This window comes from Leptodactylus fuscus, chromosome 5, assembly GCF_031893055.1.
Source record: "Leptodactylus fuscus isolate aLepFus1 chromosome 5, aLepFus1.hap2, whole genome shotgun sequence".
NCBI lineage: Eukaryota > Metazoa > Chordata > Amphibia > Anura > Leptodactylidae > Leptodactylus > Leptodactylus fuscus.
Window position 1 is genome coordinate 152,614,895 of NC_134269.1, and position 15,412 is coordinate 152,630,306.

Consider the following 15,412-nt stretch of genomic DNA (forward strand, 5'->3'; position numbering starts at 1 on the left):
CCATATGTGCTGGTACCCGAATGTACGGGCACACGGTCGCTCTCAGAACGGATGGAGCGCTAATTGGATTTTGTAGGCCAGATTTTGCTAGAATAGTTTGCAGGCATTCAATAAGTGCTTTAGCATCTTCTTAGAGTATCCAGATTTTTTGTGAAATGTTGAAAAAGATGCAAAAAATGTAATTAGTATTTTTGTTCCCCAATGTATTCATCTAGGGGTATAATTTAGGGAATTTAGAGTTTATAACAATAGGAATTTGCAGGTTTATGCAAAAAATGTAATTAGTATTTTTGTTCCCCAATGTATTCATCTAGGGGTATAATTTAGGGAATTTAGAGTTTATAACAATAGGAATTTGCAGGTTTATGCAAAAAATGGGGCTTGGTGGCAACCACAAAATTAGAAGTGGAATATTTTCTGGGGAAGAGCTCTAATAATGAACAACAGTGTGGTATCTCTCAAAACAAGAAATACACAGGCCTGGTTGTGAGGGGCATGAGGGACAAAAGTAATGGGTATCTCTGCGTCGCCCATTTTTGGCGCAGACACGGCATTTTTTTTGCACGTTAGCTCGTGTTGTTGTGGAGGGAATTAGACTGATAAAATGCCTTTCAGTTAGTCGTTTGACATTTTCAGACTGGGGGTTCTCTATGGGGTCCTGAGGGTCAAAAAGGAGGTTGTGAATTATTTTTTCCTGGAAATCCAGATATTTGTCGGTGCCTCCCTTCTTTTTATAAAGTAAAAAGGCATTGTGAATTCCAATTTGTATTAGGTAGATGGCCACTTTTTTGTACCAGGTTTTGGTTTTCCTTTTTATCAAATAGGGCTGTAAGATTTGATCACTTAAATCCACCCCCCCCATGTGTTTGTTATACTCGGACACACTTATTGGCTTATGCTTGTCTGCTGTTGCCCCTCTTTCCCTCACTGCCACTGTTCCTGTGGGGTGTATTGTGCTCAACACATATACATCTCTCCTATCTCTGTATTTCACCGCCAACAGCTCCTCACAAGAATAAGAACAGGACTCCCCCTTTTGTATGCCCTTCCCCACTAGCTGCTGCGGAAAACCAATTCGGTTTTTGCGCATGGTTCCACATGCTCCTGTGTTTGCACAATGCAAGTGTCTAAATAGGGCCACACCTGAATAAAAGTTGTCACAATACAAGTGGTACCCTTTGTGTAGCAGGGGCTGCATTATCTCCACCACTATTTTACTACTGATGAGAAAATTTGGGGGGCATCCTGGGGAATTAATTTTTTTATCTCGTCCCTCATATATTCTGAAGGCGGCGGTGTAGCCAGAACTGCTTTCGCAAAGCTTATATAGCTTTATGCCATATCTTGCCCGTTTGGAAGGGAGATATTGGCGAAAGCTCAGTCTGCCGTGAAAACTAAGGAGGGATTCGTCCACACTGACGTTTTGCTCTGGGGTGTAATGTTGTAAAAAGGAGTGGTTCAAATAATTTATGAGGGGTCTCAGTTTGAATAACCGATCACGGTTTGGATCATCACTTGGGGGGGCCTGTGAATTATCACTGAAGTGAAGGAACCTCATTATTCGCTCATAGCGAAGCCTGGACATGACTGCCGAATATATTGGGGTTGACTGTGCGGGACTTTTTGACCAATATGATCTGATTGAGGGCTTTTTTACAATACCCATATTTAGGGTGAGGCCCCAAAATTTTTTCATTTCCACTAGATCTGTGGGTGTCCAATCTTTGGCATGGGCAGAGGAAGGTTTTTGGGTTATGTACTGGGTGGCATATAAATTCGTTTGAAGGACAATTTCATTGAGGAGGTCATCGCTTATGAATAAACTAAAATAATTCATGTGGGTAAATTGGGAATCATCCACTGTTATGCCAGGAGATGCAGTAAATGGGTGGACTCTAGGGGCAAAAGATGGAGCAGGTGCCCACTGGAGGGAATTAGTGGGAAAGTGTCACTGTGTGCTTCCGCACTGCTAGTTCCTGCACCTTCACCATCTGAAGAGTCAATGTCATCAGGGAGAACGTCCCCTGAAGACATATCGGAATTGACACTTATATTGTCATTTTCATTGTCTGCAAATGTTTCAGTGTCAGACGCATCTGATGCATCTGACCAAAGAATGGCGTATGCCTCCTCACAAGTATAAAACCTCCTCGCCATAATCGCTATACAGGGGACAGATATATATATATACCTATATGGCGGGTATATATATATATATATATATATATATATATATATATATATATATATATATATATATATTTTATACGGTAGATATATATATATATATATGTATTTAGCTAGAGAGCTGATTACTGCGAGCCCTCTTTGACACTTTGGCTGACAATGTCTGTAAAGCGCCACAGAATATGTTAGCGCTATACAGGGGACAGATATATATATATATACCTATATGGCGGGTATATATATATATATATATATCTATATTTTATACGGTAGATATATATATATGTATTTAGCTAGAGAGCTGATTACTGCGAGCCCTCTTTGACACTTTGGCTGACAATGTCTGTAAAGCGCCACAGAATATGTTAGCGCTATACAGGGGACAGATATATATATATACCTATATGGCGGGTATATATATATATATATATATATATATATATATATATATTTTATACGGTAGATATATATATATATATATATATATATATATATATGTATTTAGCTAGAGAGCTGATTACTGCGAGCCCTCTTTGACACTTTGGCTGACAATGTCTGTAAAGCGCCACAGAATATGTTAGCGCTATACAGGGGACAGATATATATATATACCTATATGGCGGGTATATATATATATATCTATATTTTATACGGTAGATATATATATATGTATTTAGCTAGAGAGCTGATTATTGCTAGCCCTCTTTGGCACAGTGGCTGTAAAGCGCCGCAGAATATGTTAGCGCTATACAGGGGACAGATATATATATATATATATATATATATATATATACCTATATGGCGGGTATATATATATATATATATATAGATATAGATATATCTCCCTATCTAGATCTGATATACAGAGATATATATATATATTTATTTTTTTATATATATATATATATGATCTATGTATAAGGTGATATGGGGTGGGAATTAGGGGTTTTTGGGCAGTGGATGGGGTGATCGATGGGTTTTTGGGCAGTGGAAACAAAGTATAGTGTTTTGTGACAGCTGCTGCTCTAAGATATCGCTTCTTCTTCTCTTCTCCTCACAAAAGAAACTAAGTGTAAGAAGAAGAGGAGAAGGAGGAGACTTAGAAGCAGCCGTCACTACTGTAAATAGAACGGATCGCTGTGACTTGCTGTCACAGCGATCACATGACCGGGGACCAATCAGATCGGTCCCCGGCATGTTCACCAAGTCCCGTGCCGGTAGTGGGGGCGGGACTGTCGCCGGGGGGACGCGCGATCCCCTCTAAAATGGAGTCTAAAGACCGGCCGTATTTTTACAATCGGCCGGTCTTTAGGTACCAGGATCACTGGCCGTAATTTTACAGCCAGCGGTCCTTAACCGGTTAAGCACAGTTTTTGTGCTGAAAAAGCCCCCCTCAGCTATGACCAGCTGCAATAGTAATGTATAGAATCTCCCATAAAATAGTGGGGGAAAAAAGAACCTTTAAAAAAATATATAATAAAAAAATAAAATAAATGTTCTAAATCCCTCCTTTCCCTAGAATACATATAAAACTAGAGAATTACTGTGAAACACATACACATTAGATGTCCCTGTGTCTGAAAGTGCCCGGTCTACTGAATATAGGGGATCTGCAGTACTCCTGTTCTGTTGGGAGGGGATAATAGGAGCACTGCAGATCCCCTATATTCAGACAGGCTGAATTCCAAGTGGGGGAAAAACCCCAATCCTCAAGCTCAGGGAAGGGGCAGACAGACAACCAAAACACCCCCTCCCCTTTCCCAGCACCCAGCAACTACTGCACCTAAAAACCATTTTAATTTTTGAAATTTTCCAGTAGCTGCTGCATTTCCCCCCCCTCGGCTTATACTCAAGTCAATAAGTTTTCCCAGTTTTTTGTGGTAAAATTAGGGGGGTCGGCTTATACTCGGGTCTGCTTATACTTGAGTATATACGGTATTTTTTTCTGCAGCGTTTTTTTATCTGCGTTTCGCTACGTGGCGGTTTAGCCTTAAATTGAATTTTATGTGATTTATAATTGTACATTAAAGAAACTGAATCTTAAAGTAATCAGATTGTTACTATCTGAACCCCAGTGTGCTATACTCTGCTACAGTATATGTTTCATACATACAATAACATACAATATATACAGAAATCTAATATGGCCACTTTATGAGCTTGCAGTGGTTTTCATTCTAAATTGTTTTGTGCAATCTAGGTTGCCTGGGATAACAAATGTCACTTGAAATATATTGTTGAATAAATGTTGGGGTCTTAACAGATTCCACAGTTATCATAAAAAGAGCCATTTATTGTGATATATATCAAACATATCATGTATATTAAAGTATATTTGATTGCATATTTGCATTATAACAATAAAATAACTAATACACTAAATATAGGAGACCCTAGAGCAGCACTTGAAACCAGTTTTAGTTGCTATAAAGTTCTAAGGTAATCGGCAGCACTTACAAACTCCTTCATAGAACTTTCTTAGGATTCCAATAAAATGCAGATCCCATTGAGGATTAGTGTTTACACCTGGCCTGCGGCCTTTTGTGTAGATGCACGCTTTCTCAAGACCACAAGGGACTGGCACATCATTGCACACTATAGAACAATACAACACAGCTTGTAGCAATACATTAATTAAAAATAGTAATATATCAGAACATTAAAAGCATAATCAGATCATCAAAACACATCAAAGTAATATATTACAGAGACGGCACAAAAACAATATTTTCATATAACCCCCCAAGTCCTAAAACATTATATATAATTATACTTCTTATCTCAGTCTGCAAGACCCTAGTATATCTATCTGGTTCATAAGATAATATATATGAGCAAAATGCTTGAAAATGAAAAAAATCTTCACTTTGGACTCATGTATTTCCAGTGTATGGTTAATCAATGGAGTGCATCATTTATTAATAATTCCTGATCGGCAATGTTCCGTAAAATGCTTATAAAGGGAGTGGATAGCTTTTTCTGAGAGAAAATTACCATGGACAAAAAAATAACATACACAACAAAAGACAACTGACGTATTACACGTCAAGTCCAACCTGTAACATGTTGCTTGTTACCTTCTGTACATGTCAATTCCATCAGGTCTTGACAAATCAAACATGAATTCGAAACAGATAGATTAGTGGCGGATGCCGATACTCGCATGAAGTTTGCATTTTATTGGAACCTTCAAAAATTTCTTTGAAGGAATTTGGTGAGTGCTGCTGAATACTTGGATGTTTGGAGGCATACAGTATATACCAAGAAAAAAATACAATAAAACAATCACCTTTATTGGGAAAATAAAAACATTCTTATTTATTCAATTTATTGTACTTAATGTTTATATTTATTTACTTATTCATTTATTCCTTCCTTTCAGACTGTTTTCATTTTAACACAGTAATTTTGCACATTGACCTAATTATTGATTCATTGCAATTATTAATTCATTTCTTGATCACTTATTTATATATTTTCTAGATCCCTCATATTTTATTTTTAAATTATTTATTTACTATTTATATTTATTTTATGATGTGGTATAGATTGACTTCATCTAATATATGTGCACATCAGTGTGGATTGTATACAGAGCAGTTCCATGCTAACATGAGCATATGCATTATGTTTAGTTAGTTTTTTATGTGACTTCTGTTAGGCATTTGGCCTAGTCTATTTAGATACGTGGTACTATTAGGGAACGAATAGGGAGAAGAAGGGTGTTTTTTGTGAGATGTGGGGAATCGCTCAGGTAGATGCTCAGTAGCAGTGCAGGAAACAGGGACACAAAGACTGGGTTGCACTTAAATTCAGTCTTTATTCACTTCTTGTACATAAACTGCCTTTGCAGAGGCACAAACAAACAAAAAAACCTTCTCGGCTAAGTACTAACTAAACATCAGAAACTTTTCTCCTGACTATACAGGAGCCTGGCTACCAGACTCCCGCCTTGGCAACAACAATGGGTGGCACAGTACCTGCTTTGTAGGTTTGGTCTGGCCAGGTCAGCTCTGTCAGTGTGGTGCCACCCTGCTAGTCTTCAAACACTTCTCAAACACAATTAGTCTTCAAGACTAATATCAGGCCTTGATTACCCAGCTGACCTCCCTGGTGTGGGCCTTTACCAAACACCCTTTAGCTGCCTGGCTGGAATATACCTGTCTTCCCAGACTACACCCTTCACTCTCTCACAGAGGATACAGTTGTGGTACTGCCCTTGTAAGGGTGGGAGTCATTTTTTGTTGATCAGACCATGATGTAAATAGTATTATTATTATTATTATTATTATTATTATTATTATTATTATTATTATTATTATTATTTAATTTTTTTTTATAGAGCACCATTAAATCCATTGTGCTGTACATTATTATATTAATTCCATGGTACTGTACATATGAGGGTTTACATACAGTAAACAAAATACACAAACCAAGTGCAATATGAATAGTTACCAACTATATATAAAACTAGCATGGTATAAAAGGGAAAATCATAACATAAGTACCAAACAGTAGATTCCCAATATGTAGGTCCAAAGTAGAAAAGAACTCCTATAATTCACGATGAAAATACTAACAAAAACTAACAAATGAATGGAGTACACAATATAATTAAAAAAAATACAAAAAATCTTTATTTAATTTAAAATGAATGAAAGGGAGGACAAATGCTGTCAGACAGAAGGGTCCAGACCAAGCAGGCATGTATGACAATATACTGTATATGGGTAGGTATGTACAATACAGTGGGACTAGGCAAAGTTGTCATATGTAGAGATGAGCGAGTAGTACTCGATCGAGTAGGTATTCGATCAAATACTACGGTATTCAAAATACTCGTACTCGATCGAGTACCACTCGCTATTCGAATGTAAAAGTTCGATGCAGAACCAGCATTGATTGGCCAAATGCTATACAGTCGGCCAATCAACGCTGGTTATTCTCCTACCTTTAGAAGTCTTCTCCTTGCAGCTTCCCCGCGGCGTCTTCCAGCTCTTCATTCACTCTGCCGGGCATCGGGCATGGGCAGAGCCGACTGCGCATGTCTGCTTATAGTGTGGGCATGCACAGTCGGCTCTGCGCAGGCCCGATGCCTGGCAGAGTGAATTCAGAGCCGGAAGATGCCGCTGGGACGCTGCAAGGAGAAGACTGCTTGGAGGAACCAGCCCGACCCTCACTCGTGGACTTGGTAAGTATAATTTGATTGAATGTTGCCTACCCCTGAAACGAGCATTTTCCCCCCCATAGACTATAATAGGGTTTGATATTCGATTCGAGTAGTCGAATATTGAGGGGCTACTCGAAACGAATATCGAACCTCGAACATTTTACTGTTCGCTCATCTCTAGTCATATGCTATATGTGTGATGCATATACAAATAGAAGAATACGTGTGTATGGTGAAAAAGTATAAGTCGTAGCAAGTATTCACCAAAGCCTCACTAAAAAGTTGTAAACATATATGCATATCATAGAATATAGTGACCCCCTATATACTGTACATGGATAATCATTACATCAAACACCTATAGGTGTATGATACCGCAACATCATCAATAAAACAAACATACCCATAATGGCGGAAGAAGGAAGCTTTGCGCCGAAACGCAGGTAGTGGACTCTGAAGGTCCACTCCAGCGCTGTCAGGTGCATTATTTTCTTGCGACGTTGCCATTATGGGTACGTTTGTTTTATGATCTTCACTCATCTTACTATGTTATGTTCTACTTGGGACTTGTTTCTTTTCTTCTGTATTTATATATTGGGAGTTTACCCCTCTCGTTTGATCAACTAGTGTGGGTTTACCTTTGTATGTGATGTTGCGGCATCATACACCCATAGGTGTTTGGTGTAATTATTGTCCATGTATATAAGGACTCACTATTTTCTATGATATGCATATATGTTTACAACTTTTTAAAATATAAAAAACAAAAAACTTTGCAAGTCTTCAGTAGGTGATACCTTTTTTAATGGCTAACTCATAATGATGACAGAATATTCTGTTATATTCAGTTATATTCTGTCATCATTATGAGTTAGCCATTAAAAAAGGTATCACCTACTGAAGACTTGCAAAGTTTTTTGTTTTTTATATTTTATAACCACTGGCTAACACGGTACCAAAACAAACATTTTCCTTTTACAACTTTTTAGTAACGCTTTGGTGAATACTTGCTTCGGCTTGTACTTTTTCACCATACACATGTATTTTTCATACACATGTATTTTTCTATTTGTATGTGCATCACACATTTAGCATATGACAACTTTGCCTAGTCCCACTGTATTGTACATACCTACCCATATATTGTCATACATGCCTGCTTGGTCTGGACCATTCTGTCTGACAGTGTTTGTCCTCCCTTTCATTCATTTTAAATTAAATAAAGATTTTTTTGTATTTTCTTTATTATATTGTGTACTCCATTCATTTGTTAGTTTTTGATAGTGACCAATTAGTACAGTGGGATGGAGAGTCCTGTCCACAAGGGCTTACAGTCTATGAGGGATAGAGATGGTACAGTAAGAGAGGGTAATAGGACGAGTATTCCGTCCATGGCAAGTACTTACCCTGGGATGTAATCCGAAGTTACCTCCAGCTTCCTGACCCAATGACTAGTGGTAAGATTGTTCCTTGTTTTTGGTAAGATTGTTCCTTGGTAAGATTGCTCCTCTTCCTTGAGGAAAGATTGTTTATATTTTTATCTGTTGTTTGTAAATGGCCTGATATTTTTATATTTCTAGAAAGTAAGAGTTAAGTTTTAAGCATTTCCTTTTTTTTGCTGGGTTGGTTTTAGAGAATTGAATTTGCAAGCCGTATATAATTCATGTACCAGATTAACCAAACTAAACATTTACTCCTCCAAGTGTATAAAAATGCTTCAAGCTTCCATTCTTGGGCATATTTATTGGCAATGTCTAATTGTGCATCAGGATCTCTTATAATGAGAAGAGAGTGGCTGTTTGGGTAATAAGAGGCTGTATGACAATACAAACAATTACATCTGCAAGGGTGGAGTATGTGGTCACTAGTTATCACATCTGTAGTGGAGGAGTAAGTGGTCACTACTTATCACGTATACAGTGGTGGAGTATGTGCCCACTACTTATCATGTCTGTAGTGGAGGAGTATGTGACCACTACTTATCACATATACAGTGGTGGATTATGAGGTCACTACTTATCAAGTCTGTAATGGAGGAGTATGTGGTCACTACTTATTATGTCTGTAGTGGAGGAGTATGTGGTCATTACTTATCACGTATACAGTGGTGGAGTATGTGACCACTACTTATCATATCTGTAGTGGAAGAGTATGTGGTCACTACTTATCATGTTTGTAGTGATAGAGTATGTGACTACTACTTATCACGCCTATAGTAATGGAGTATGTGACCACTGCTTACCACGTCTATAGTGGTGGAGTATGTGAACACCACTTTTGTGCTTCTAATTGGGTGAAATCCAAAAGAGTAACACAAGCATGAGAAAGTTAGGCAAAGGGCTACGGAAATAAAATTGTGATTCAGATATTGTAGGCACCTTCTAAAAATCCAGTTTTGTGGATTAACTGTGGTAAGGATCATAAGTTCTGATTGAGTGAAAGCCTCGGTGTTGTGCCACATAGGTTATATCCTAGGAGGATAAAGAGAAGCTCTGAGCGCCTTGATGTGAGTGTGTGTGATTGCTGTGCAACTAAGCTAAGGAACATCTGCCATAAATTCATTATTAGAGTTGGGCAAATCAGTGTATAACAAAAAGCGTTCATTACAAATTTCCCATAAATTTCAGATTCAACTGAACCAGAATTTTTTGGGATTTGCCTAGCATGAATCCACTGAAGTTGGAAATTATACTTTGGTGTCTCTAGCTTTAAAACTTTACTGTGTGCTGAAAAATGGAAAGTCACTGCCTAGTTAAATACACTGTGGAAATACTCAGTATTGTCACTACTAATAATATATAGAGTGGAACCACACACATTAAATTATATGTATCACCATGAGATTAAAAAGATGTACTGTGAATGGTGTAGATTGCTAAAATAACTAAAGGTAATGTACCTGGACATGAGATATTACAAAAGGCTTGCCAATATTCATATTATATTATATTATGTTGTATCACCGGAAGAGCCAATGAGTTTGTTCCTCAGTACATTTATTTATGTCATTTCATGATTTAGTATCATAGTTACAGTTGAAGTCACTCTTTTAATGTAAAATTCATTATGCATGTTGCCGGTGAGAATTCCTTTACTGGCTTTTGAGCCTACTGCACTTGCTTCATAGGGCCTGTGAAAATGACATTACATAAATCTCTCCCTGTGACTCATATATTCAATGCTGTTGAATTGTACAACATAAAATCTGTCACGACATATTTAGAAAAATATAACAGCAGAATTTGATATGTGTACATTATTTTCAATACCCAGAAGATGCAGAAATATTTGCTACCGTTTTATTATTATTGTGTATAATCTTGAGGATAATAGCTTGGCTACGTACAATATTAGATGCAGTATATATTGCTAGTATTCTTTTAGCCAATAATCAGATGATGAAAACAAATATCAAGTTATTTTTCATTATTAATGTCCTGCTCCAGTTATAAGTGCAGTGACAAACGTTACCTAGGATAGTGAAGCAGTTAAAGGGTTATTCCAGTTATAAAAGGTTACTCTGTGTCTACAGGATAGGAGCTAACTTGCTGATAAGTGCCAGTCCAATAACTGGAATCTCCACTGATCATGAGAACTGGGGTGTTTTGCACCACAGTTTGTAAGGAACAGCAATTCTGGAAACGCACACTACTGCTCCTTGCATTTTAATGGGAAGTGATGAAGACAGATGAAGAATAGCGTATGGCTGTCTCTATCGAATTCCTTAGGTATAGCGACTTTTTTCTCTGCGTTCAAACTGGGTTGGAGGTCCTAATGATTGTACCTGCACAGATCAGCAAGTTACCTACATCTAGTGAATATGGGATAATTTGTTGTAACTACAACACTCCTTTTGTTAGAAGTGATTCAGTTATTTTTTTTAAATCTTATCTATGTCCTTTGTTTTCCACCAGAAAATTTTAAATGACTTATTCCCTATCACATAACCATAGATTTCTATACTGCAGTTGGTGTATTAGGGTACACAGGAGAATTTTCACGCAATTATATATATAGGTGTGTCCGACACTTTTGTCCGAATAGGTGTGTCCGACACTTTTGATTAAAGACCTAATGGTAGCTGTTTTTTCTTTGTCTTTTATAATAATAGGCTTGGTCTATATCGAAATGGAGGGCGAGGTCCCATGAATATTCATAGAAATGAATCACTTGAGGTTCATTCACCTCTAGCTAAGAACTACTGTGTTGGAAGTTCATTGTGTGGTGCTAGTGAGTGCAAGTGTGAATGGTCTTGGTATACTTGGTATACTGGTGTCTCTCCTGCAATAATTGGTGGGGGAAGCTGCAATATGGCACATGCTAAACGTCATTATGTCATGTATAGTATAGGTAGTATAATATAATGTTAAAATGCACCAAATATTACTAGATAAATAGATTTGTAAAGTCCTGGAGCTAGCAGTGTATAGATGATTCAGGTGGAGTAGGTTCAAGATGACCTTCTCATGTAATGGTGGCTTCGGGTCCAAAATTCCCTGGGGCAGAAAAATGATAAGGAGGTCATAGTTGGGTTATGTCAGAGGGTTCCCCAGGGTTACTCCCTGCTGAAGGTTTCCCGCATGCAAATGAGACACATGAGACAGTGGCATTTGAACAGGAGATGCTCACTTGGACAGTTTACTTAGGTAAATCTTCCATTCTCAAGGATCATGGAGACACAACTCACTTATAGATCCATACTTTTAGGCATTCTGAAAAGGACAGAAGTGGAATCTGCTCTTCGCTCCCTCCTCTAGTCGATTGTCATTGTGATGATGTTAGGAGTCCTGACATGCATTGCATCCTATCTTATTTCGGCACAGGGCCTGCTAGAGCTTATAACTTCTGAATGTCTGCTCCAGTCAGGGCAAAGTGGCTGGGAATCTAGCGACTCCTATGCCCACTTTGTGGTAAAAATCGTGGCGCAGTTTTGGAAATCGCAACATGTCAATTATACCTACGGATACGTGGGCGGTTTCCCCATAGGTATAATTATAACAGAAAGTTTGCAGAGGAAACCCACAGTTTTTGCTGTGAGACATCCAATGGGGCCTTAGCCTTAGACCAAAAAAGTTCCTCCTGAATATGGTTATGTTCATGGGAAAACATATTTTACTGTAGGCCTTTGCTCTATCCTTTTTTAATTACCCTGCAAATACAGCTCAGGTACTATACGGTATATATTGCTCTCCATCTGATCAGTGGTTGTGTCAAGTATCGAAAAGAATACCAATCTGATATTGATGACCTATCTAAGAATAGGCCATCAAAGTCTAAATCCAGGAAAACACCTTTAAAATTGCGATGCACAAATAACAATTATGTATTAGTCTGTCTTTTACCTAGGATATCAATTATATTTCATGAGCACAATACACCATACCCACAATATTACTTCAAAATCCAATCTGGGCAGACAAGAAATATATGCAAAATGTTACAGCTGGAAATGCAAATAAAAGTGAATGAATAATAAGTCTGTGAGCTTTGGGTGACAGGGATCTTTTCACCTCCTCTATCACCTTTCCAATAGTTCACCTTCTTTTATGGGAATGGTATTTTCACATTAATTACTGCGTAGGGTGGGCCAATATATCTAACTGACAGAGGTTATTATCATGTGCTGAATGTCTTACATGTTCCAAATGTTAATGGGTTTTGTAATAGGTATTACAATTTTGTAGGGGCAAATTGTATCTGTTTTTAAATATTGTGGTAAACAGTGATAATACTGTAAATAGCATGTTGTGTACATATCTAACATGGTCAATAACATACCAATGTCTGTACACTGAAAATAAGAAGACATAGTACATGGCTATGGCAGATTCTAGTTAAGCTGGTAGGAGATCATTTTCTTCATTATGAATAATAGCTAATTTGGACAATTTATTCCAAGGGTGCATTCACACTACTGATACGCTGCCTGATTCTGAACGTTAAAACACGTTCAGAATCAGCGCGTATAAAGCAGTTCCCATTCATTTCAATGGGAGCCGGCATACGAGCGCTCCCAATTGAAATGAATGGGCTGCTTTTCTCACTACGAGCGCTCCCATTGAAGTGAATGGGAAGCGCTCACTTGTACGGCTCGCCGTGTGAAGGGGCTCGGCGCTCGGCTCAGTCCGAGCCGTACACGCGAGCACTTCCCATTCACTGGGAGCACTCGTAGTGAAAAAAGCAGACCATTCATTTCAATGAGGAGCGCCTCGTATGCCAGCTCCCATTGAAATGAATGGGAACTGCTTTATACGCCGCTGATTCTGAACTTGTTTTAACGTTCAGAATCAGGCAGCGTATCAGTAGTGTGAATGCACCCTTAGACAGATTCTTAGCAAGCATGAAGGTTCGGATAAAACAATCTGTTTTAACCATAAGTGTATCGTGTACATTTTTAGGCCGCATTCAAGTATGCCATGCAGAAATTTACAGTACAATAAATATGGATTGGGTGTTCAGCTGTTGCAACAGCCAGGACGGTGATAACACCAATCCCCACTGTTTAACCCTTAAGATGCTGTGGTCAATAGCGGTAGAATCTTAGGTATTTGACTCTCCTATCGGCCTCCCGCAGTGCAGTCGTGGGGTGCCGATGGTTTGCTATGGCTTATGAGAGTCTAAAGTCCTAATAGAATGCCTATTACAACTGAGTAACAGGCACAATACAGTGTAATACACATGTAGTGTACCCTAGAAGGACATGTAAAAAAAAGTAAAATAAAATGAATAAAGTATTTTTTAAAAAGTAAAAAAAAAAACACTAAAATAAAAAAACACAAATAAATCCAATTTTTCCCATTAAAATATTTTGCATGCTTTAAAATATACACATATTTGGTATCGCTACTTCCTTAACACATTCTGACATAATATTATTACAATATTTCACCTGCATGATGAATGTCAAAAATAAAAGTAAAAAATAAAGCCAATTTTCATATTTCCCTTACCCAACTCCAAAATTCAGAACTTTTTTATTATTCTGTTGACGTGTACGTTAGGGCTTATTCTTTGCATGTTTAGTTGTGCTTTCATTTGGCACCATGTTGGGGTACATATAACGTTTTCATTAGCTTTTTATTAATGTTTGGGGGGTCTATGTGAAATATCCAACAATGTTATTATAATTTCTTGAATTTTGTTTTTATGGCGTTCACTCTAAAATTAAAAATGACATGCCAACTTTGTCCAGTGAGTCCGTACAATTACAGCAATGTTTATATTGGTTTTATTAGGTTTTACCGCTTATTCAAATAAAATGTCACTTTTTGAAAATGAATGACTTTTCTGGAGTCTCCGTATTCTGAGGCCTATAACTTTTATTCAGTTTTGTTGAGATATGTAAGGACGCTGTATTTGCTTACAAAGTTGTACTTTTTATCATTACTAATGGTAAATATGATTTTTTGATCACTTTTTATTGCTTTATTTTGGGGAAAGCAAGGTGACGAAAATATGATATTTTGTGTATTGTGGTATATATTTCTATTATAAAAATAAATACAAGATATGAAATAAATAATTCTATTTTTGGATAGTGGGGGCTTTTTTATTTATACTTTTTATTATTATTTTTTTTATTTTACATTTAAAAAAAAAATAATAATTTTTCCCCCCATCTCACAAGGGGACTTGAACCTGGGATCTCTGTTGCCCAAAACAATGTACTTCAATGCATATTATTGCAGCAGATTGCACAAAGGTCTCCTGGCTGCCATGGCAACCCCTCAGACCCCGCAATCTTATCGCTGGGGATCCAAGGGGCCATTTTGCGCCTGAACCTCCCAGATACCATGATCACTATTGATCATAACATCCAGGAGATTAATCCCTGCAGTCGGAGTGTCTACCAACTCAAGCAGCTAGTGTGTAACACATCTGAATGCTGGGAAGTAATGCTGCAGGCATTGCTCCTGAGTCCATGGCATTACAGAGCCATACTATTACGGCGCTGAGCATTAACTACACGCTCAGCATAACGTAATGGTATGATACAGAGTGGGAAGGGGTTAAAGGGGATTTTCCATAAATGACATTTATGTCATGTCCACA